This window comes from Prinia subflava, chromosome 4 (genome assembly GCF_021018805.1).
Source record: "Prinia subflava isolate CZ2003 ecotype Zambia chromosome 4, Cam_Psub_1.2, whole genome shotgun sequence".
Taxonomy (NCBI): domain Eukaryota; kingdom Metazoa; phylum Chordata; class Aves; order Passeriformes; family Cisticolidae; genus Prinia; species Prinia subflava.
The window spans coordinates 30,799,012-30,824,911 of record NC_086250.1 but is presented as its reverse complement, the minus strand read 5'-3'; the positions used below and the strand labels follow the sequence as shown (position 1 = coordinate 30,824,911).

At 40.8% G+C, this 25,900-nt stretch overlaps 1 long non-coding RNA gene across 1 annotated transcript; it reads right to left on the bottom strand.

The window, feature by feature from the left end:
* Positions 1-9,343: 9,343 nt before the first annotated feature.
* On the bottom strand, positions 9,344-25,575 carry LOC134549350 (uncharacterized). The gene is made up of 3 exons (XR_010080071.1): positions 24,452-25,575; positions 17,414-17,501; positions 9,344-9,771 (listed from the first exon to the last, which is right to left on the bottom strand). It is a non-coding gene; the product is annotated as an uncharacterized LOC134549350 (long non-coding RNA).
* Between the last annotated feature and the right edge of the window lie 325 nt (positions 25,576-25,900).

The following is a 25,900-nucleotide window of genomic DNA, read 5'->3' as shown; positions in this document are numbered from 1 at the left end:
AATTGTATTTTCTACCCAGTCTCAACCCACAGCTTCCTGTTTACTTGGATTGTAGTGTGTGATTTATTTCCAGTCTTGTGTTTGTTTTCTTTTCTATTCCTTTTTTTCCAATGTATTTTAATGACTTGTAAAAGCTGATGGAGAAGTTCATTCCAAGACTGAAGTTAATGAAGGCAGCAGTTCTTGATTCCTTACAGAATTAGAAAGCTGTGTCCATGGAAACAAAAAAAGAAGTTAAACCTGAGATTCCACTTTTCTTCTCTGCTGTATGATGTGAGGAGAAATAATCAGCTTAGTGATATCTGAGGACAAATACTTTGTTGTAGCAATTCCAAGATATAAGATGCCAGGAAACTAGCATCAGACAGGCTCCAAATGATGACACACACTGAAAAGTAACACCTGCCATTTCCTCAACTTATATGTCTTGGTGTGCAGCTTTCCAGCAAGTAACCTTAAGCCATCTATCTGAAGGTTTGTAGCTTTTGCTTCAGCACAAACCCCAAAATTGGTTTCAGTACTGGCTCATGGAAATATGTCATGATAGGTATTTAAGCCACAAGTTAATGTTACCACAACTTGCTAATGTTGCTATTGTCCCAAGCTTGGTTTGGGACTTTATCTCCCTCACACAACTACTTACATGTTATTTATTATTGAAATCTAAAAGGTGCCAGCATATTTTGTAATATGTCAGCAAGCCTGACCCAGGATGGCTTTTTTCACCAACTGTGTTTTTATGTTCACAGATTTTTTTCATTTTCTGTTGAGAACTATGGGCAGATACCAGGGAACATTATATTTCCTCTCTCCAGGGAACACTATATTTATAGTACATATTTTTTAAATTTTTTGTTTAAAGAAACATCATCTTAGCAAGATAACTCTACTCACTCACTTCCCTCCAACATGCCTCTCAAAAGCCTTGTAATGTCTCTCTTACTCTTTATTTGGAAACATCGGCCTCCCATCCTTTTACTTTTCCCTAGAGAACACAGGTCTTCTTTCTCTACTCTTTTTTAATAGGTTGGATTTTCTGTATTTCTTTTGGAGCAGTCTACTGAATCTTCTCTGTTGCCACAGATAGAAGTCAGCCTCCTCATCTTTAAACCCATGAAAGTTTATATCTATTTGGTAAAATTGGAGGAATGATTTAATAGCTGGAGTCACAGCTGTAAAAGATGAGTCACATGGAGGTAAAACACAGCCCCCACTTCCCCCACATATTCCCATGCGTACTGGTCATGAACAGAGCAGTTACTAAAAATTAAGCCTCATCACCTACTCCAGGTACAGTTTTGCTCTCAAAATTTTCAGTTCTTCCAAACTGGGATGGCAGAAACAAACAGCCCAAACATGATTTTGATCAGTAACTCAAGACTCCACAAGACTACTACACAGCTACTGTTTTTTTCTTTATTTTTACAGCTAGTCTACCTAGTCCAGCAATTTTCTGAAGCCTGACTGACTCTACCTCAGAATAATCTGAACAACTTGATGATGAAGTAGAGTCCAGCAAATGGTCAGCACAAGAACAGCAGTAAGGTCTTCTCTGGTTTAAAAATCAATTTTTTAGCTTGAGCTAACAGCTGGAAAAATGCCTGTACTTCATCCTAGTCTGAAAAAATCCCTAAAGCTGAATCTAGAACTGGCAAGACTACAAAAGTGTCTTCTAAGAACACCAAAAAAGTCCCTGTCCATGCCATGTCAGTGGTTAATCTCCTTTGCATAGACTTCAACATATGTCTTCCCCTGAAAAGAAATGAGACAAGTAATTGTCTAGTAGCAAGAACATATTCTGCTAAAAATGGCCCATAATCATACCTTTTCAACTCTTAAAAAGTTCATCTTTTAGATGTCTTTGGGATATCTTCTACATGAAGTCCTTTAATAGAAATTACCCAAACACTTCTTCACACAATTTGAACATATTTCATTTCTAGTCTTAGAGGGTCATTACCTTAATTGCAGTGTCAGAGATGTTCAGAGGGGGCTAAACAACATAGCTCCCAAACTGGAAGCAGCACTGTGTGTTAGGGTTCTGCAAGGCTCCCCTTGGGCTAATTAACCCCGATTCAGAAGCACAAGTGTGCTAATAGCTGTGCTGCAGGTAGTGTCCCCAGATAAGTCATGTAGAGCTGGTTTAAGTACCTGTGCTCTCTAGACAAATCTGCAGCATAATTTTTCACTCACACTCCAAAGAAAACTTTTTAGATGTCCAGGATCATGAAGTCCTTGGCTTTTCTTTAAAATTTTTTCTGACAATTCCTTCAATTAGTCATGTGTCTTCATATTTAATAGCTATAATTAATTCATAATTTATCTGGGCCGTAACTGTGATCTATCTGACCAGTTTAGCTCTTCCTGGATAGGATGGTTACTCCAGTCAATACTTCCCTCACTATCCCACCAAAGCAACTCACATGGTAAAAGAAAGATTAACTTCTGCAGAGTGTTGAAACATTCCTCTTTTGAAAGAGTGATTGAAGTATTTAAACTTGTTTCTTTGCCTGGGGACAACAAGAAGTCTTTCTGGTAGAAGAGCTTCATTTCTCCTACTTTTTTTTCAGCTTGCTTCTGGTAACATCTCAATTTCTTTCTTTTCTTTCCTTCTTCCTACAGAGGAAAAAAATCCTATATCTACTCTTTTATTTTCCCTTGTATGGTGAAAATTGCTGTGATGTTCTAGCAGTGTCTTTACAAACACAGACATTGCCACCTTTTGGAACCTTGATAGTTTCTTTCAGATGTTTCCTGTTTTGATTCCTGTGCAGTCTTGTTTTCTGTTAGCACCACCTGGTTTACAGCTATGCCACCCTGTCGATCCTAAAGTGACAGTCTGCTTAGGCTGACTGGTGGTCCTGAAGCACAAACAGACCACACACACAGAGTACCAAAGGCTAAATACACTACAAGCTTAACTATGACTACTCAGGAAAGTCCACACAGAGTATATCCACTACCTTAATCCATAGGTCATGCTTTTATTGTACTGTTGCTTTTTTTTTTTTTTCCCATTTTTCTGTCTTTAAAGTCATTCCAGAAAAGTTTCAGTGTTTTCCTTTATCCTTTGACATTTGATTCCCAAGTTTGATTACAACAATCTGAAAATCAACTTTCAAATTAAACATTGTTCATAATTTTCAGCAAAGGTACCAAGAATATAGAACATGGAGTACAACCAAGGAAAATGAGTATTCTTTGGCTTCATTTTTACCCTTTTTCTTTTTTAAAATCTTGTTAGCTTTTTAAAATTCATCACAAGTTATTAATCCTTTTCTCCCCCAGTTGCTTGAAATGGGTCTTCTCTAACTTCTTTTCTTGTCCTGGCCAATTTTGCTGCTTTCATGTATATTTCCCCACCCTTGAACAAAATGGTTAACATTGTTAAGTTACAGATTTGCCTAGTCATTATCTGCTGTAGTCTTGGTTTATTGGGATACTCTTGATCAAAATCCATATTTTAACCTGATGACTTCACTAATACCTTATTATCTATCTAACTGGGTAGCAACAACTCATCATGTTACCAGCTTGAATGACAGTTATTTCCTAGTTCCATAAGTTATTTCATGTTGGGACTCTCCACCTTTCAGTTTTCAGTCTGCTGTTTTTCTACACTTTCTTTGCCCCTTATAAAAACATTGTCTGGATGAAGCCATTTCTTTGGCAGACAAAGAGCAGAACATTGCAGTGTAAGGAGTGATGTGGTTTGGTTGATCAAAAGTCAACAAAGCCCAATTTACCAATCATCATAATGCATAGCAAAAGTTTTTAAGAATAGCAGAAGCATATGCAATTAATTCAGTGATCATTCGCAATGTATCCAGCCTGCTCCTGACAGATAGCATATGGATTACCTGAGCCAGAGGTTCCATCTAGTAGACATGTGTCCTCTTGCAAGGATTTTTCTGATACCTTTTAGAATGCTTGTAAGCATTTGGCTTTCAGAGTATCCTGTGGAAATGAGTTCCATTATGCATGCTTTGTCTAGGAAAAACATGCTGTGGCAAAAATTCCTTTATGTGTGTGTTTTAAACCCAGTCATTTAGTTGGGTATGCTCTCATTTCCAAATAGCTACACATATTGAATTATAGTTCTGAGTTTTTCTTCCCTTCACAGTATATGATATTTCAACTTCTTCCATAAGCCCCAGCTCCATTTTAAACTCAAATCCTCATCCATTTAATCTTCCTTTACCTGGGAGGAGGGGAATAACCATTTCCAAAAGACACCCGGAACACCTCAAGTGAACCCACAGAGTATTTGATATAGTTACAAATGCTCAGATTCCAAACACCACCTCTCAGCTGTAAGAGACATAGTCTTACAGCTCTGCATCATTCTCCAGCCACCTGTGTGGCACACTTCTAGACTTCTTACAAGCTCTTTAATGTCTCAAAAGAGTGGGATTGTTTTTGGGACCTGCCAGTAAACAGCCAAGCAAGCACTTACATAGTACTCAGCCATCTCTCTACTGCCATATTGCTTAAGAAAAACGTGCAATTATTCCAGCAAGCAGTTTTACATGATATGTAGGCACACTGTCTGTGCTATGTTTTAATAGCCTCTAGCTATAAATAACATTATTAGGAAAGCACATTGCCTTAGAAGGACAGAACAGAGATAATCACCTTTCTGACTGTCTAGAAACATATTTAGATTTCATGTTTAAAGATTAAAAATAGACTCAGCAAATGCATTCAATTTTTGACACTGGGTTAAGCTTCTTACACAAATGATACAATTGACACAATAATGCCAAGAGTTTATTACAAGTTTTAAAACGCATTAAAATACTAGTCAAAAATCTGAAACCTTAAAAGACTTTTTAATTAAAAAGTGAAAATTAGGATCATGACACATTTTTCCCAAGAGATAAAACACAGGTGGCTGACTCAGCTGCTCCCCTGCTGTGTACACATACCACCCTCTCGATGGACAGCACAGCCCTGAACCTCAGACAGCTTAACTGCTACAGATTTCAGCCTGGGTTTCCATCTGATACTGAGAATGGTTTATGTAAAATGTCAGCCTGCAAATTCTGTCTGACTTCGAAGGGGGCATTCTGCATGAGTCCCTGCCACATCAGGGATATTATGAGCTGAAACCGTGTGCCTGCTATGTCCAGTGATCAGAGGGGTGGGGCTACTTGGTAGCATTGTCCTCTTTCTGAAGCAAAATAGAAAAGCAATGGCTTCAGCCTCTCACATCTTTCTTACTCTCACACCTTCAGTTCTTCCTTCCTAATATGGTAGAAAGAAAAACCCTCAGCCCTGTGGCTCTGCTTTTGCTTTTGTGCCACTGTGCCCCTTCACCCCTGCTCAGACACCATTGGCCCATGGACATGCTAGCCTGCTGGAAAGGCCAAGCATCCCTCCTGGCAGAGCCTAACCTGGAAATCCTGACAGCCATTAGGTTATCAAGCATTTCCCCAGGAAGCTGTGTAACCACACAGCATGCAGCTCCCTATCCCTAGGGATAGCCACTGTAGCATGCGTTCTGACCCAGGAAACTGGATATAGCTTTGTGGCTTGCAGCCTGTGGATGTTGATGCCTTGGCCTTCATCAGTATTGTTAGGATGCACAGAAAGCTTGTGGCATATGCCATTGAGGCCATTACAGCCCTTTATATCATTTTGTTTGGTCCATCAAAGCTCCACATAGCCTCAGAAAAAGCAGCATTGCTCCAAAGCTGCCAGCCTGACCTGTGGCCAGCTGAAACCAGCAGTACGTGGTCAGATGGAATTTGGCCAGGCAGATATGCATATCTCTGTGGAAAAACTTAATTGGCCAGAGTTATTCAATAAGTGAAGTATTTGTCAAACTAGGTCAGCTAGGTTGGACTTCCACTTTCTGTTTGTAGAAATGCAAAACAAACAAATGCACACACTGAAACATATCATCTTAGGAAATAACAAGCTGAGGACGTAACTGGCCTCCAGCCCATACGGGGTATTCATTCACACAGGATCCTGTGTTGAACACTCCTTGCTATAAATTATGTTTTGGTTGTTTTCTTGACAATAGGTTAATCCCACACCCAGGCACTCCCCATATGTTCTCAGCAAAGTTGTAAAACAAGCTCTCTGAGTCAGGAATTACACACTGAGGGTAAATACACCTGATAACAACACACAGACTCCCCAAAGCAATACGTCCTACAAGGATATCTGGTGTGGGACTTCATTGGCATGCATGCTCTTGTGCAACTGCCAAATCCAGGTGACATCTCCAATGTGGGATGGATAAATAACTTTTATAATTTTTAAGGAGTATAAACAATGTAAAACAATCTTTATTTTTGTCTTCATAATTTGATTCCTCTGAAATAAAATATTTGTACTTTCTGTTGTTTATCACACACTTGCCTCTGCAAGTTCACCTAGCCAGAACAACTGATACTTGATCTTCATGCCTTTCCAAACTTTAGAGTAGCTGAGCTATTATGGCATTTTATCTCAATTATTTCAAGGAGAGATTGGCCACAAATAGAGATGTGTCTAAACAGAAACTCTGAAGACATAAAACACCATCTTTATGTTAATGGCTATTTCGTGTATCTACCATACTAACTGAGGAGTTGAGAATACAAATGACATCCAAGTTAAAAACAAACAGCTTCATTACAGGCTGGGCAGTAAACAGACAGCTGGCTTTTAAAGGATATTCTACTTCCTGCTCCTTTCCACATACGTAATGTTTATTTTAAATTTCTGTGGGCTTATGCAAACTGGACAGCTCTACAAACTTCTGATTAGATCGCTTAACTTTCTGGTGAGTGAGTGGTACAAATCTCTCTTTGTGACAAAACCCAGAAGTTAAACATATTGCAGATTCTTGCCATAGAGATTTGGCACCTTAATTTGTGCCACTGTAGTGGCCCAAGGTCCTGGTGTGATGGTGAAGAAGGAATCATCATCCTTGCTTACACACAACATTCAGCCAGTGGATAATATTTGCTATGTTGAATTTTTGCTCATTTAATTCTGAAAAGCCCCACTTTGCAATTACCAAATAAGGAGAATAGTAAGACCTTTGTTTAGTTATTTCTCTCCAGATGGTGAGATCATTTTAACAAAGCATAGTACCACTAAAGCAAGGTGGGATACATGGTGGTTTTAGCACCAGCATTTGTAATAGTATTTTTAAATGGGTTTTATTCGTTATTCATTTCTGTGCATGTTTCTGATCTAATCTCCTTTCTCACTTGAGGCATGACCCAACTCTCACCAAAATAGATGGGGACCTTTAAATTAATTTCAGTGGGAACTAAAGTGATCCCTAAAGATCAATTAGAAGATCAATGTTTAGTTAAGTGTGAAGTTTTCTAGGATGGATTTTACAACTATTTTGTTGAAGCCATCCAGAAGGTGGAGATTTGTTACCTGTAATTCATAGGCCCATCAGGCAATGCAATAGAATTCATTATGAGTGCTAATGTGAGCACCAATATTTAGACAAATATCTCGTTTATTCAAGGCCATCAGGGCTCTTGAAAATAACACCCCATAAATTCTTAATGATAAGTACCTAAAATAAGTGTCACTGAGACAGCCTGGATGAGAGCAGAAAGGAAACACAGTATCATATTCTGAGGTCTTGAGAGCAGTGTTTAATTATTATACTCTGAAGAGAGTACTCTCTTTTAAAGATGACATTTGCATAGATCACAAAATAAAGTCACCCAAATAGAGTAGATGTGGGGAAGCCACAAGCAAGGAAAAGATTGTCTCACTCTGTAGTGCTACCTCCCAGAGCAGGGAGTTACAGATCCCAATATCTGGATAACCCACCTTTGTCTAGAATCAAACACCAACACTTCTCATGTTTTTCATTGAATTAGCAATAGTATCTAAATAGTATTTTGAAGAAATATTGTTACATATGTGGGGGAAAATGAAGAAATCAAGTAAGGCACAGCATGTGTTTACCATCCCAGTCTACTCAGATGTCTTTACTTGGTAACTGTCTTTCAAAATGAATGAAAGGTGGGTAAATTATTGGAGGAGTGTCACTGGGAAATTATTAATTCAACAAAGAGATAATGGGTACTGTTGAAAGGGGAACTTCTGGCTAGAGAATGACTAACAAAGGAGTTTCTAAGAGATCAGTCAGGCCCTTCTAAAAAGACCTGTCTTCTTCAATGCTCTCATCAGATAATTTGGCACAGAAACAGAAATGAGCTATTGAAAGCTAGTGACAATACTTACTTGAATACATTTGTCATTACAGTGAAGGAACAGTGTATTTTAAAGGAAGAGTTGGACAACTTTGAGGTCTAGAGTATTAGAAATGGCATAAAATGCAACATTGTTTTTGCAAAACTGTCCAATTACTAATGAGATTTTTTTCCTAAACACACTACTTAGAAATAAATGAGACAGAGAAATAACTGGGAGTACCAGTTGTTCACAGGATGATTATGATCCATCGATGTCATCTGACTAGGAAGAACGCAATCATAATCCCCATAAATCTTTTTTTTCAAGAGACATAAGAAATCATTAATGTCTTTATACTTGTGAAAGCTCCCCTGTATATAGTTATGACTGCTTGTGTTCAAGAAAGTTGAATGCAAGCTGAAAGAAATATAGTGAACAAAATAATGACAAGCAACTGAAAGCACTTAACTTTTCTAACAAAATAAGAGCTGTAAGGTGACATGTTTGCTGCACCCCAGGGGCTAAGCAGAGGAAAGAGAAAAGTGTCAGAGCTAGACAATGTTGGGATGATTAAGACAAGTATAAACTGGCCATGGGTGCACACAGTCTAGAAATGACCCGGAACAACTTTTTTCCTATAATCTGGAGCCATACTTTTGCAGTAGAGCTTCAAGAGTCTGTAACAAAGAGAATACAATGTGGCCACCTGAGGTAGCAGAGATTTGCACTTCCTTGCTTAAGTTTTATATACATTGATTTCACTCTTCACTTAAAATCTCCTGGAGTGATTTTGATGAGAAGTTAGGTGAGTCTGGGTCATTCATGGGCCCAGCGGTACTTCTACCACCAGCCCTTGAGGCTGATGACTGGTTGTAGCAAGTTCAAGAACAGATTAGCAATCAGACTGTGAGCCAGAAGTGGGATGGATGTAATCTTTGCTGGAATATTTTCATTTGCTGCAGCACCATACAGAATGAACTGTGTTGAAAAGACAGAACAAATTCTTTTTTCATATTTACCTTCATAAACATAATCCATTACACCCACTGATGCACAAGTATTTTCAAAGGAGAAAAACAGGGTAACTCATACCCTTGACTTTTTCGTGCTAACAGATGAACCTATGATTATTATCTATGAAATAAAGATATTAAAAAATCTTTACAAAGGTAGAAACTGTAGTAATAATAGTGTTTTTCCAATAAACTCTTCTTGGTATCACCAATACTTCTGTTCAGATCCATAGTTTTGCTGGGATTCTGTGTGGTTTACCTGTAAAAGCAAAAAATCTCACAGGTTTTTAGGATTCAGATACTAGAAGTAATTTTTTTACAGTTTACATTCATTAGCTGTCTTCTCTTTTGCTGACCTTTATGTCATGTGCTATTCACAGTGTTGTGTGAAGTACTGTTGCCTTTGTTTTAGCCAAAGACTACATGAGTTACTGAAAAAAAAATACAGAAATACTGTGAAGAGATGACAAACGAGATCTTCCAAGTCCTTGAATAGCATTTCAGCCATTGAATAAACCTTCACTTTCATCCTAGAAAACTTCATCTGAGGCTACCAGGGGTTCCTGCATGTAAACGCCAATGAGATTCATGCCTGGAATAGAAAGTAGAGAGTGAAGCCACATAAATTTCTCACCTATGCAGCTGAAATGACAAACAAAAAGCCATCAATACTGCCTACAATATAGAAGAGATATAGCTACAGAAGAACTCTTGGCACTGAAGTCTGTTAATTTTGGCTTTCTAAATAAAGGCTTGTGCTGTTGTGCAAAAAAGGTATTCTGTTTCTGTTGTAAAAGAGACTCTATAACAAAGGACTCAGGCACATACACAAGTGAGCTTAGAGAAGGAAACCTCCAAGGCACTATGTGTTTCAGATCTCCATCAACGATTTAACTTGTCTGTGGCAAGGAGCTGTTGTTTATAGACCTCATGTTCTCTCTGATGAGTTTTTCGGGCTACATTGTTTTATAAAGTGAATGGTCTATGTTTTTGAGTTATCTGCTTTGCCTACTAGCCCTGTAGAATTCACCTATAAATATTTCCAGTGAGATACTCTCTGTTGCTTCTCAAGCTTTGGCTTGTGTCCTCTGTTCAGGCTTAAGCATCCATTAGAAGTATGGGATAAGGTTATACTCAAGCTCCTTTTAGGGGCATGAGTCTCTAAGATGTCTGAATGTCCAGGTCCAGCTGCTACAGTTACACACCTCTGACAGGGAATCTAAACAGCCCACTTACTGAGGCAGTAATTTAAAGTTAATAATTAAGAAACAACTAAATTATTCTTATGTTTGAAATTTCCTTTTCATTGAGCTGTGCCTGTGAAACATTTGCAGGGAAAATTCTTGCAATATCCTTGAGGTTCAAATTCCCAGATTCTCACCTGTGATCAGGATGAATATACACCTTTTCCTTACATGAAGGAAATTATATTTTCTGTTACTGCCTTGTGGTTCTAGTTTCTTTTTTTTCTTTGCCTGCAGAGGATTAGAGCCATATCTCCCCTGCAAAGTGGTATTACGTGGGTAAGCATGTTATCTATTAAGCTGGACCAGACAAGACTCTTCTCCATCTCCACTAACTATGAAGCAAGAAATAAAGACTTGTGAGAAAGGGAAGGAATGGCTCTATGGCCCTAGTAGTCAGCCTGTCCCTTATAGGAGAGCTCTGCACAGTGACCATTATGAAGTCATTGCAGTCCTGGTCCCTTGCCAAACAATGGCAACACTGACAGAACAGAAGGATCTTCTGAGTGGGGTTTAAAATCTCTAATGCTGAGACAGGCTCCAGATCTTCTAGAGAGGAAATGTATGCCATTACAGAAAAGCTAGGCTCCTAAATCTCTAGATTTTAAGAAGAAAGGGGCCAACAGTTTGCTGACAGCCTTTATGCTACCAGAGTATATTTAGGAGCATGAGAGTCTCATGAGGAACTTAGATCGTAGAACAGCTACTGCTGGTCTCAGATGAGACTTGCAAGGCCATTTTCTCAAATGAGCCATCTGTGAAAAAGCACAAGCACGTAACTCTAAGCACCAGGAAAATTTCAGGTTAAAGACGTAAGCACATACTGACAGCATTTTTTCTACCAACAAGACTTTCGATCATGATTTTAAGTTAACCTCCTCAGAGGAAATTTGTTCTTTCTTCAGGATTAAAATCTTCTCTAGCACAAAAATTTTGATCCAGGCAATGCAGTAGCTGTAATGCCCAATACCAAAAAAATAAGCATAAATTGTCAGCTTTGTCCACAGAAAAAGTGCAAACACAAAAGATCTCTGGAGAGTGTTCCTCTGGATATGCACCGTGTCAGATTTTGAACCCTGCTGATTTTAGAGGCATGTAACTGATACCAAATCTTCACCACGTGCATCTAAATGGTTTTGCTTTATGTTAATAATGTTAATAATTATGTTAATAATTATGATAATGCAACTGATGATGCATTATCATCAGTTATCCCACCTCAGCTGACTTAAGTATTGAAGGTGTAAGTGGAGCTAAAGTGGTAAAGAAGGTGTCACACGTCATTGTTACCTACACAAAAAGCTTCTTGGCTTAACTGTTTGAACCGGGCCTGTTGCTACTGGGGATGTATTGGTTTCTCCTAGACACTTCGTGTACTCCTTGTGAATACACAAACCTGATAAGAAGGCATAAAAAATAACGCTTAGAGGAACTTCCATTTCACCCTGGTCACACTACACTTTTGAGAAAAACTGGCAGAAACCAGCTTTGAGAAATATCTTTGCCCTGCTTGGCACCTGTTGTCTGCCAGCAGCCAGTAGAGATCCAAGGTGATTTCACCATTACCTTCTTTATAGCCTCATTTCCTGAGGAACTTGAGCTTCTCTAATCATCCTGTCTTTCCATTTGTATTTCAGTTTGCCTGTCATTTGTCTCCTACCCTTGTAGCTTTTAAATCTGACAACTGCCCACAATCACATTGGGCAAAAAGGCAGAATTTCCAATGAAATATGAGTTCCTACAAGTCTTGTGAAAGCCAGCAGGTGGGTAGAGGAAAGCAACTAATACAAATTGGAGAAAGGAGATCCAGAGAAAAGTTTCAATATGAGAGCCCCAAGACCTTCTGGCTGGACAATCGCCTCACATGTGTCTGCTTTCTGATCAGCCTGCAGATGGGTCATAGTGTCTGCAGCTCTGTGCTACCTCAGCCCATAGTTAAGGGACAAGGGCCTTAAATGAGGTGAAGAAAAAAAGGGAAATAGAGGAAATGGATCAATGTGAGGATATGTAACAGACATGAGGGAACTGGGGAAGTCTCACAGACTTTTGACAGAAACTGTGATTAGCATGGGAAGGTCAGATGAAACTCCATAGGAAGTTGGGCTTCCTTGTTCTGCTTTTCATGAAACAGGATATGGGACATATTTAGACCTGAACCAGCTCAAAGTGCAGCAGCAAAAATGCAGACTTTCAGAGTACAGCCAAGCTATACTTTCATTACTATCTTCATTCCAGATTAGACCAAATTTGACAACAGATACAGCTGTGCCTGTGGAGTGAACATACTCAAAGTGAAAGGGACATGCAGCTAAGTTTCCAATAAAGGCCCTCACTGAGTGGCTCCACTGCTGAAAACAGAGTATCTGAGCTTCAATTAAGGAAACATCGACTGCATCAAGTACTGAATGTGGGTTACTTTCGAGCATAAATTATACCCTTGCCATAGTTGAAACAGGCTCCTGTCAAAGATCAACAGATGTCTCAAGAGTCACATAGTTCAGCTCCCCGTTAGCTGCCAGCATCTAATCTGCTAATCATTCATGCTGCACATACTCCCTCCCAGGCTCCCCTCTGAAGCAAAATGACTAGTTTCTTGGAGAGGAAGTCTGGACACAGTTAACAGAATAGCTTGCTCCAGGCTCCACTCCAGACAGACAAAATGGACTTGGACTATAGCAAGCTTAACTCCCTCAGTCCATGACAGTTGTCTGATCTTACTCCAGTAAGCCTTGTGTCCTCAAATTCCCTACACGCTGCCCTGGGACAGCACAGGCAGGCAATACGTGCTCTGAATTAATAAATCACAACTGCCTAATAATTAGATTGCACAGTAATATGGGGCCAGCAGAGACCTGGGCCAAATACTACCCCAAATCTGGCCATGCTGACCTACAGAGAGTAGTCACTTCTGAGCCATGTGGACAGGAGCTGTCTTGCACCACCTGGTCTGGGTCAGAGGTTAGCCTTGGGGCAGCTGCTCTGGTAGCACAGTCACAGCCCTTGAGAAAGCCAGGGCAGAGGCCGGGGCTCTCAACAGAAGGACTTTGCTTCCAGGCTTACAGCTGGAATTTGAGCTATTCACACTGATAGGTGCCACCCCTCTCCATCAGCTCTCACCCGGGGGACTCCCGTGGCCCCTCCAGCCTTTTTCCTCAGAGGCCAGTTAAAATATTCTCTCAAAATAGGTAATGAGGTAATAATTTTATTTTCCTAGTTGCTTAAGGAGAGTGTTAGAAGAGTTAATCCAGGGATCAAAGGTCTTTGTTAGCAGAGAGTCCTTTGAATCCCATGTGTGCTGGTCACAGAAATAACAGTGAAAGTGTACAGACCTGGAAATGACAGCCAGAATGGAAACCAAATCTGCCACAACCTTCCAATGGCATTTAGTGCCTTTTAAATATTTGGGTCAAGTTTGATTTTGCTGGTTTATGTAGTCTGCTGTGAGATTTAGCCAGCTGTCGTATATTTTCATGCAAATGAAACTTTCCAAAAGGGCCTTAAACTCTAGTGATGGAATACAGTTATTTGTATGTCAACTGCAGCTTCTATTTATAGGATGATGAAAATATCCCCCAATCAGTAACTCTCTAAGAGACAAGCATTTCATAAAAATAGATTATAGAAAACAAACAAAGATTCAGGCATGTTTTAGGTTAATCAAAACACTCATATTCCAAACTCTCCTCATAACTCATATATTTTAGACATTGGTAAATTCAGATAGTAAACCTGTTCAGACACAAACAACTTTACATATGATAAGGAATTTGGCTATTCAGAAAAAAGGAATATTAATATATTCTACAGTGAACGAACACAATAATAAATGGAGGATTTTAATGACTTGAAGTTAAATTAACTGTTTTCTGATACCCAGTAAAGCTTGCATTCACCACTTACCAGAGGCTTATGTGCTTTTAAAGGGTGTTAATTTAAGACCCGAATTGTTTGAAGATTGACTTGAAAGAATTTCAAAGGATGTAGTTTAATTAAAAATATTCCAAACTTTGCATTCCTGGCAAAACCTTTTGACCTCTCACGATATTTAATGCTCGAAGGTGAGGAGCTGACTGACTGCTACTGCCTTCACTAAAGGCACTCGGGATCCTTCCCCCCATGCCACAACCATCATTAATTGTTGATAGGTGCTCATTACATTGACCTACAGCCAGTACCCAAAGAAAGAGCAGATCGGGAAGCGGCAGGCACCCAACTGCAGCACCGGGGGTGCTTTTCCTGGCTGTGCGTCGAACACAGCTCATCCTTTCAGAAAGACCCAAGAGCAGAGTGTTCACTGGAAGGCCTGCTGACTGCAGCCATGGTGTGGCCTGGCATTCCCAGCGGCAGAAGGATCAAACGGAGCTGTCCCCAGCAGGCCGGCGAGGAGGCATTCGGGGCGCCTGGGACGCGCGCTGCCTCCCGTGACGAATGGCCTGCTGTCACCCGCGCCGAGGGGCCTCTCGCCATGCGGGCTGTTTGTATTCAGTCAACACTTCGCTTTTATAGGTCTGTGGAGCCAAGCATTGCTAGACTTCTGAACCCCAGGCTAACTTCTGTCTGGCTACAGCCTCATTTTCTGGAGCCAAAATGTTTTTTAACAACTACACAATAACAAGTAATTAGGGCAAAGTCTGCTAATCTTCTCCTTTGGGCCTGGAGGTTGTGTATTCAGAACCCGTTGAAGGTAGAATTACTGCCATCAAAGCCTGAGGTTACTTTTTGAAAGGGGGTGAACTCTAGGTCAAGGAAATGTTAACTGGACAAAGAGAGATCGGGCAGATAGTGTTAAAATTAAAACTGTCCTACTGAGATAATGCAGAATTGACTGCTTTTGCTCTGAAAACTAGCTGAACTAACAAGATGAAGGGAAAGCTAGAGCAGTTCTTTCAAAGGTGAAAACACAGCAAATAAAGGATTTATTTGCTTTCATTGGGGAATTTATTTGGACTCTCTTTATTCAGTAAGACAAAGTAAAATATCTTTTTATGTCACATTGCGTTTTGGCCATCCTGTTTCCTAAATCTGTTTGATTTACTAAATTGAATAAGTTATTTCTTATATATATTTTCTCTCTCCTCTAAAAGCCCCCATGCAAAAATTCATTAGAAATTGAAAGGTTTCTGCTCTTGACTTAAGAGTCCTGGGGACAAATGGAACTTGCTTGCGATAGGAAGGATAAACAAGCACAGACTCACACATATGAGGAGGAAACATGCTCCAGAGGAGAGTGGTGTCCATGAAGTGCCCTGGATACAGCACGGGGGTGGATTTTGTATCTGGTACTTGCATATAACAGATCAGGGAGAGACTCCAGTTTTTCAAGGGATTAGAGCCCAACCACTTAAAATCTTCAAACATTCAAAACAAAATCAGAGATTTTGCCTGGAAATTCATCACAGAGCAGGACAGCCCTCACTCCACCACATGGAGTCATTCCAAAATTAAATCCACTCACTGCTGTCAAGGGTAACAAATACACCCCTATCCCCTTGCCAGGATCAAAGCTGACAGCTCCAGCAGGACCAGCAGCGCTTTGTTCTCCCCTGGTGCTGTGAGGAGGCTTTTGCCTGCTGCTGCCAGTGGATTTTAAGACCGTATGTGGGAGCGGAAGGGCAGAAAAGTTGAAGCCAGCTATTCCCCATGTCAGGTTCTACTGGGCTCTGTCACAGCACCCCTGCCACCTCCCTGCCTTTTGGGAAACGGATGGACATACTTCAGCTGACACAGGCAAGGGGCATCTTTGGAGATGTGATGGCAATTACCACAACAGTGGAATTACCTCATAGTTCAATTCTCAGGGTAAGATGTATTTAATGGTGTTGCAACTGCCAGCTGGATTAGGCCAAGTACAGTAAAGTGGATACAGCTTTCTGCTTCCAAGCTGAGCTGTCAGAAGAATTCTTGTGTGGGACTTCTTCAAACCTGAAGGCTCCCGGAGTAGCTGGTACAGCTAACATGCAAAGGAAAAGTGTTTTGCAGACGAACAGGGGTAGCAAAAATAATCCCCAGCTCTGAGGTGGGACGCTGCAATGCATGGGGAAAGACATCTCCAGCCCCATATTTTCCTGCCAAGGAGGTAGCATCCTAAAGCTTCTCCCCTGAGCTGTGGGCAGAAGGAGAGTTTCCAGCCTCTCCAGGAAAAAGGCAATAGCCAGTGTGGTTTAGTGCCCATTTTATTGGCATTTCCCAGGGATTTTAGAAACACCAGGTTGCCATTACCTTCATGAAAGCATAAGCTTCCTCCATACATGAGGTATAAGACACAGGCTCATAAATATTAGCTTTCTTTCATGATGTATATGTTTTGTATGTATTTTCCTTTAATTATATCGGAACCAAATCAATTAGTGGTAATGACTAATCATGGCGGGCGCAGAGCTTTTTTTTCTTGGAAGCATTCTTCTGACATGGAGACAGAAAAGGGCAAGTGCATTTTTATTATGGAAATTACCCCAGATAGACGGCACAACATCAATGCTAAAACGCACCAAAGTGAAGCCTGACTTTTTTCTGAAACTTAGCACAGGAGCAGTGCCCCTGGTACAAGAGACACTGGAATATATTTTTTCAAGTTTCAGATTAGAAATTACTATTCTCTGCTGCACCAGCAACTGCACCAAAGCTAGTTGAATGTTGCTGGTTTAAATGCTTCACAGATTAAACTAACCAGTGTCACTGTACCATGAAACAATCCTGTATTTGTGCAAATATAAAAAATTGGTCTTTAGTCAGATATTTCACGGATTAAAATGCTAGTGTGTCTCCCAATTCAAATACACACTCTTTTCTGTTTCAACTCTGCAAAATGAAATTTTGTGGCCATTATTGAAAACTGCCCATCAAAATACCACATAATAATGCTTCAATTAGAACAATTTTTAGTTTTAGAATAAGATATATAGGAACATGGTGGCTGTTTCACAAAATTCTGTTCAAAATGGGAAGGAAAAGTAGACAAAAAATGATGCTGCAGAATAAAAACCTGCCCACCTTTTGTGAGGAACTAGTAGATGTGCACATGGATGTTACCCTTTTGGACTGCTGGCAGGCTGGTTTGGGGATCTTGCAGGCTTGTTTCCTTCAGGAAAAAAATCAAGTGTGTCAGTCAGGTGGGCACTCTGGTACCATTCCTTTTTAATTCTAAAAGATTTTTTCCATGAACCTGCCAGAAGCAGACATCAGGAAGCACCTTCCTTGCCCAGACACCCCTCAGCCTGTCTTTCCAATTAATTCTATGCTGACACTGGGGCCATAGCTGAATTTTACAGCTAAGCCAATCACAGCTCAAGCTAATGCCAAAATGTCCATCTTTCTATTGCCATTAGTTGCATCCTCCTATTCCCAACACTGCACTGTGTCTGACGCTTTTCTGACCTCATGGTTTGCTATATCAGGGCTAGATCACCAGAAGAAGTATTGATGCATTTCACAGAGCTTTGCAGATAAGCAAGCTTATAGCAAAGGAAGAAACAAGAGCACATAAATGAAAACAAAGAAGGATAAAAGGAATAGACTGTCTTTTCAGAGGCAGTTGGTCATCTGATTGCCTGGCCTAGCCTCAGACTGTGCACTCCACCCTGACTGTCTGCTCCATCTCAGTGTGATGACCGTGACTGTTTTTCTCATAGGCTGGTGAGTTTTTTTCTTTTCTGTACAAACAACAGTTTGCCCATCATACTCTTGTTTTTGCATGCACAGACCAAGTATTCTAGTACTGCTCAAGCTTTGTCATGCACTCCTTGCCTTGGGCCATAATGCACATCTGCTTCCTACCATTGCTATATGAAAGAGAATGTATTAAATTCTCTGGTACTGAGTCTGAAAGAAACAAACCCATTGTCCTTATCCAGGTCTGTGATTATCAACAGATTAAAGATCTGCCTGACAGAAATTGAGACTTCTAGGTGGACACACAAGACACTAAACCAACTAGAAGCTTCTTCAGAGAATGAATCAATCTTCATCCTCACTTTAGGTAGAAGGCTCAAGGAACAGCATCATCTGACATTCACTTTGGAATAACACAGGTTCATTTCTGTGTTTCTTGACTAACAGTAACTCACATTTACAAGAATACATTAGAAAGTTCATTTTTCTTTTTTTCCCTGAAGTAATGGCACCCACATGCACAGCTCCTGGGCCTGATTCATTGCTGCTTTATTTCAGTAACTCCATTTATAGTGCACCAACTACATGAACCATGAGTCCTGTCTGTGACGCTCTCAAAAGCAAAAGTGTGGGATGGCCTTTTAAGTGGCTCGTGATATAGGACTCAACTGCCCCAGTTGCCTGTTTGATTTTCCTCTGTGGAACAACTCTAAGTGTGAGGGCTCTGCACCTCCCAAAAAACTTGCTTCTTCTTCCCTTACACTGAACAGCCAGAACAACAGAGCATTTAGCTCCTCAGTTAATTCAGAAATCTCTAGTAATGTGAGAAATTGCCCTGCCCAAGTAGCTTCTAGCTTCTAATCCCTAGCTTCTTCAACATTTAGTGGATAACATCAATTCTTACGCAGCCGATGGTGTGCAATGTATTTTCACATCCAAAAGAATGCCCAAGCATCTGATTTTGCCAATGGTTAAGTGTTTGAATAACTTTATTAACCAAGATTAGCTCCCTAAACTCTACAGTAAGACTCAGAAATCCAAGGATGTAGAATGGTAATTATGGAATATAGCAACATACACATAATTTAAGTCAAGTTGCACACTGTACCTGGCTGTGCAGGACTCAGGAAAAAGGAAATCTTCTTTTGACCTCAGATAATTATTATTTTTATTATTAACATCTCAATAATATCCCATAGCTGTAACCAGCTAACATTAGCCAAGGCACTGTATAAAGATACCAGATTGATTAAATCCCTGGCAAAGGAGGCTTATGTACACTTTGAAACACAAACACACATGAAAAAGAAAACCTGTTAATTTTATTTCACCATAATTGGCAGTCTTTTAAAACCTTAATACCATAATAACAAACACTGCTCAAGTGTGATCTCTGCTACTCTTGTGTAAAGTCATAGGAATGTCATTCATTTAGACCTCAACAAAGGTTGAAATATTATTGCTGGCATAAAGTAAAAGCACTATTAGAAGAATATTATTGGGGTTGCAATGTCAACACTTTGAATCTTACAGAAGAATGTACAGACATAACTGCCACTTGAGCCAGTTCAACACATACAAAATTTAACTGACAATGAACCCCAGAAACAACTACATTTTCTCATCTCTTGCCTTTCCCACAACATCACCGAGGTGCTCTGCTTTCTGTCGGTTGACGTGTGTTTTCTTCTCTGCCTAACACCAAAACTGTGCTTCATTGACTGGCCCCATTAATATTTTGTTCAGAGAAAACAGGGATGTAAAGAGTATTTATACTGCACAGTGCAGGGGCACTTGAGGCAGATGTGATTGGTATTGCTGAGGTACAGAAGTACAGTACAGGTCTCCAATCAAATTTACCAATTTTGAGGCAGACTCACTGCACAATCCTCCACCTCACGGACACAGCATTTCAAATCCTCTCCCTCCTCAGAGTGTGCTATGCTGTCCCTGCTTGGCAGGCCTGGCAACTCGGCACCAAGGGCAGGCTCAGCTGAATTTTATCACTGCTAACTTATAAAGAAAGTTGCTCATAAAGATTCAGTTGCTTAGCATGTTCAAACCACCGTCTTCCAAGAGCTCAAATCTTGGGCAAGAGGAGCTATTCAGGGGAGCAGCACCACGCACATTCTCAACACACCCTGCCAGATTTCGAGGTCTTTCCTCCAGGCATAGAAAGCTGAGGATGTTCAAGGAAACAGTAACAGATTTTGTTACATAGACAAAAAACAAGGGATTTTCTTCAGAAAAAAAAGGCCAAGTCTTTTAGGATGACATATTCAGAGGGATATTAATTTCTTTTCATCTTTTTAGACCAGCCTGAGGCGTTTATATTCAAGTCCAAACAAAGTCTAGCAAAGCTGTAAACATCTGAGAAGATTCTTTTAAGAATTGGTCCACATGAATAACAGGCATTGTCTACTCTGCTCTGACAGCAATTTGCAAATATAAAAAAATATTTTCTTCACACACAGTATGCTGAAAAATTTCACTGAATCAAAAAAACCTAAGTGAAGGATTGTAAAGGTGTGTGAAAGCCTAACTTGTTGTTCCTGATTTGTATTCAATAAATCTAACACATTTAGTCTTTATTTATAACAACAACATCCTGTACAGAATCCAAGTGTTACTCAATTCCTAATGCTTAAATAGAGTATCAGCTCAGTGCTGGGCTGAATTTCAGTCTAGATGAGAGGTTTCTAGATGAGATGTTTCTTCACAAAGAGCCAGGCTGACCTAGAAACCTCTCAAACATTCATTTGGTAGAAATACTGACACAGAAAATGCAATTTAGACCATTAATACCACAGAAAATCCTAATCAATCAATAGCTGAGGTCTCAGTGGTCAGGATTCTTTTTTTAATGTTAGTAAGTCCCCAGGACACTAAAATTCTCTTTTTTTTTACAAACAAGAAAAAACATTGTCTCTCACCACATTGAGACATCCTGACTTTCTACCTCTATATCTAGTTCAGAATATGACAACATGTGTACAGAAAATAAAAGGAACTAAAAACCCCACTTATGCCCTTAATGGTCTCCAAACAGAGACAGATAATGTCTTCAAGGGGTTCAAGGGGTTACAAACACCAGTCTGTGGCAAGCCTAACTGGTAGTCTCTACTGTTACTGATTCATATCATTTGTGTGTCCAACATATCTACTGAACAACCAATGTGTTTTCACAAATACTGAATACTAGTGCTTCCAGTCTGATTTTGGTAGGATGCCATTTCCCAGTAAAGATTAAAACTGCCACCTTCAATCTATAAAGAACTTTCACCTTGCTTAAACTGTCGGCCAGCAACGTTTTTCAGATGGCTTCACTTACAGATGGGAATTAATTTCCTACAGGGTTGAGGTCAGCAAGAAAAAAAATATGAAAAGAACAGACTTCTGTAATGCCTAAAACATGGTTTTAACAGAAAAACTCAGAATTTCATTAAAATAAAAGTCTGGAAGTTAAGCAAGGACATTGCCCTTTTGGGAAGGTGGAAAATCTTAGTAGAACTTCGCAAAACACTTGTGTCTCTGGCAAAATGAGCAAAGTGCTTCACAATGGTCTCCACATTATGGTAAACAGACCTCCCATGTAGCATCATTTTGTGTGCTGGTATCTACAGTGCTGGAACAGCCTAGGGATGGGAGAGTGCCAGCATTTTTTGTGTGCTTCCTGCGTCCTGGGGATCGCAGCTGTGAAGGAGAGCAGGGCAGGCTTTCTGCTGCGTCTCTCAAATATAGTCCTGCATGCAACTTCTGTCATTAAGAAGGATTTCTTAGGCAGACTCCATACCCCCCCTTTTCCATCTGATAATCATCTCCTTGCCTTTGTGGTAAGTGAACATCCTTCATCTTTGCCTTATGAGGAAAAGCTGTGGCTGTGAGCACTTCAGAATTCCCTCAGTGCTTGCAGATCCCCATGAAAACAAACAGCAGAAAGCATCTAACACGTTTTTTTCCTTCCCTTACAGAGACAAGCACTTGGCTGAAAAGAGGGCAGCTCCCATACCAGCCTTCTGTCTGTACTATCTGCTAAGTTACAGCACATGCTTATCTCTCAAGTTTGGCAATGAAGAAAGGAGACGTAGGATGCTGCATTCTCCATTTCTGGCTGTTGCAGGGGCAGGAAAGGGCAGAGTTTGCATAACCCAAGTCAGCACACACCATGAGAAAACACTAGTGGGTAGCCCTTATTTCCTTGTGGCTACAAGGTGTTCGGAGCAAACCCAGAGACCTTCCTTGAACGCAGCATCTCACTGAAGTCCCAGAGTGTCCCAGATGTGCTCCTACACAATGGAGGGGGCTTGGCCCCATGCTTGTGCTTGTGGGGTAACTGAGCAATGCTGAGCACGCACACCCGAGGTCTAGGGGGGCACCAAACTAAGCTTCGCAATTTGTTCCACCATCTTCACTCAAGCAAAGCTTTTGGTGATTTATAGCAGTGTGGAGAGAGGGCTTAAGCTGTAGCTTTTTTTAAACATTCACATACAATTGTTTTTCCTGGAGCTCTGAATAGTGTCATCATGCTTCTCAACAGGGAAACATTTTTGGATAAGCTTTTCAGAGAAGCTGAAGAAATGTTATCCAGACACAATTGTTAAACCTGGCTTCAGTTTTGATAACAGAGCTGCCTTTGTTGGACACATTTTCCATCTCGCCCCACTTTCCTCACCACTCCCCTCTCTTCAAATGGGGAGTCAGTATCCTCTGACACTGGATAGGCCCAAAGGAAATGCTGCCTCCTTATGCCTGCCTTCTCTGTTAGCAGCAGCTACAGAGAGAATCCAGGGAAGCCATGTGGAGCCAAATCTACAGAGAGAGAGGACACAGAGATGAGAAATAATGTCATCTGCTAGGAAGTGGCAAGAGGACAGCAGTAGTGTTTTCTTACTTTTTCCTCTAAAATATATTTTTCCTATAGCTCACTATAACTGAGTCCACGAGACTCATTCTGTTTTTCACTGTGCAAAGAGGAACAGGCAGGTAGGCTTAAAGCTGGCAGAAAGATGAGTTGATTTAGAAAATATGAGGAAAAGAGCAAGAGAACAACAGAGGAAAGAGAGAGGGTAAGAATACAAAGGAGATGTTGGAACTATGGAGCTTAGAAAAAGACCCGTGAAAAATTAGAAGGTATAGGAGGAAGAACAGCATTAAAAAAGAAAAAAAAAAGAAAAAAAAAAAAAAGAATATGGGGAAAGAGAAAATTATGGCTAATACAGCAAAAACCAAAGAGAGTTAAGACATTCTGAAGGGAGGCATAGAGCAGTTCGAAAGGGTGTGAATGGGAAAGAGGAAATGCAAGAAGGGGAATCAGCACAATGTTACATGTTGCTATTGCACAGAAGATGAAAAGCAAAGTGTGCACACAAACACAAATGGGAACCTTGGCCTTTCCAGGGGAAACGGGGCATGATGCCACAGGACACAAGTTCATCCTTTGTATTAAAGGTAGATAGGTCATGTGAGAAAGCTCTGATCACTCCTAAGAGTACAGTTTTCCGTACTAGAATCTCCACAGCTTCTGAAGGATTTCCTTACCTTACATCACTACATTTTAATATGAAGAAGCAGGGTGTGATTTTGTAAGCTGAAAAGGGCAAACGTTTCTCCTCTTTCCTCCTATACACACCAGGCCTGTCCCTACAGGCACAAAGGATTTATTCTTCCCTTCACAAATTACTTTACCAGCTGAGGAACTGTAATAGCTGCCAAATCCCTCAGGAGCCTGAGACCTCTGCCCCATCCCAGCAAGGACTGAAACGAGGCAGGGGACAGAGGAAGAGAATTGTTTTGAAACACCTGCTGGGGAGGAGATAGATGGAGTAACCAGGACACACACTGCAGAGGCAAGCAGAACCCAGCGTGAGAAAAGCTGGCAAGTGCTGATGTAGGGTGAGCCATTCCCTGCACCATGCTCAGATAGTTATTTGGGAACCTCTGTGGAGAGGGTGAACACTGGTGGTAAGAGCTCTCACCACTGTTCCTCCAAACCCTCTGTAATTTTGAGCCAGCCTATGACTGTGAACACTCCCAGCAAAATCAGACATTAAACCAGGTTTTGAGTTGGTTCTCTTCGTAATTTGGGATTGCCTGTGACCAAAGTTGTTGTCACAGAGTCTGGCTCAAGTACAGCCAAGGGTCTGAAACAGCCCTGGTTCAAGCTTTGCTCAAGGAAAAATCTGGAACAAGTTTTCAGCCTGACTCTGCTCTGTGTGTGTGTGTGCAAAGCTCCTCTTCTGTGCTTGCTTGTCACAAAAAATGATGAATTGCAGAAGTACCCATTTGGTGTTAGTCATTCTGTGCAGCAGGAAGGAAGCAGGAAGCCCTTGTGAGCATTAACTTTTCAAAGCAGTTTGCAAAAAAAGCCAAAGCTCTCCTCCCCTGGGATGCATAGCCACATACTGTTCTTTACCTCCTCACCTTAAGGGGCACCTAGTCACAACCAACATTCGCAGCTCCTTCAGCCGGAAATATTTGCCCGGTGCAAACAGCTGAGGCATTTGGTGTCAGCCCTTTCTCTGTGCGAGGCGCATGAAAAGGGGGGAGGGAAGAGGAGCCTTACACTTGCCAAACGGGAGAGGCCTGATTGCGCTCAACAGGTTCAGTTCACGCTGTGACCCTGCCCGGCTTCCTGCTATTCAGATGTGTTACTTCCCCTTTGTGGTAATGGCCTGTGGCAGCCGGCCAGAAAACACTATTAATTTCAGAAGTGGCCTGACAACAAACCCATAGCAAAACGAGAGGAAGTGGCGGGGAGGCCATCTGTTAACTTCAGCAGAACAGTAGGGACACAGCTATGTAGGTTCTACAAGGAAAGCAGATTAATAATCCACAAAGAGGAAACTGGCTAAAATTATCCACAGACCATATTAAAAAAACAACAACAACAAACCCTACCAAAAAAACCAAACAAGGGAGTCACTTGAGCTGCAGCTGGACAGGAAATTGCTAGAGCTGCTTGCAAATCTCCACTTTGAACAGAACAGCACAGGGAATGCCAAGAGCGGAAACCGTTCAAAACTGGATTAGCACAAGCCAAGTTCAACTGCAACCCACTTCTACTTTCACAGTTTATGCACTCAATCTAGGCCACTACTGCATGAGACACTGACTCACTTTTTTCCCATATTTTGTTTGCATTTCATTTCACACACTTGCAGTTTCTAAAATTAGTTCAAATGTGCTTTGGCTGCCAGGAGTTCTGCAGTACCTCAGCCGACAGCCCCAGCCCCTCGCCGTGGTTCTGCACACAGATTTTGGCACCACCCTGACTTGGGACAGTTATCATCGGAAGGATGTTAATGAATATAAGTTGCAGCAGGAAGTTTTGCAATTGCTATAATCCCCCTTTTTCCTTCTGCAGAGACAGAGCTGCTTGAAGGGTCCAAAAAGGAAACGAGGTGACTAAGGGTGCATAGAGACTTTTCCTCCTTGCCTTCATTAAGTTGCAAGGTGGCTGAATGGCAGCAGAAAAATCATTTACAGGCTGCAGACTGTTGCTGAATCTCTGTGAAATGAGTTCCTGCCAGATAGCTAAGCAGAGCACGAACCCATCTCCTGGCATCTGTAACAGTGACCAAAATTCATAAACAAAGCCAGAAAACAGCAGCTCCTTACTCTTAATAATAATAAAAAAATAATAATGAGAAAAAAACCTTATGGCCCAGAGTCAGGTGCATCCCTAGTATAGCAAAGAGATGCTGGAATATTTTGTAATTAATCTAAAGGCCTTCAAAAGCATTCCCTTCACCAAATCAAGATGACAATCTAGCACATTCACTGTTTATTCATTTAGGCACCAGTGGACCAAAGGGGAAATCAAGGTTTTATTGTCTTAGGGGATGTACAAAAGCTATTGAGAGCAATTAT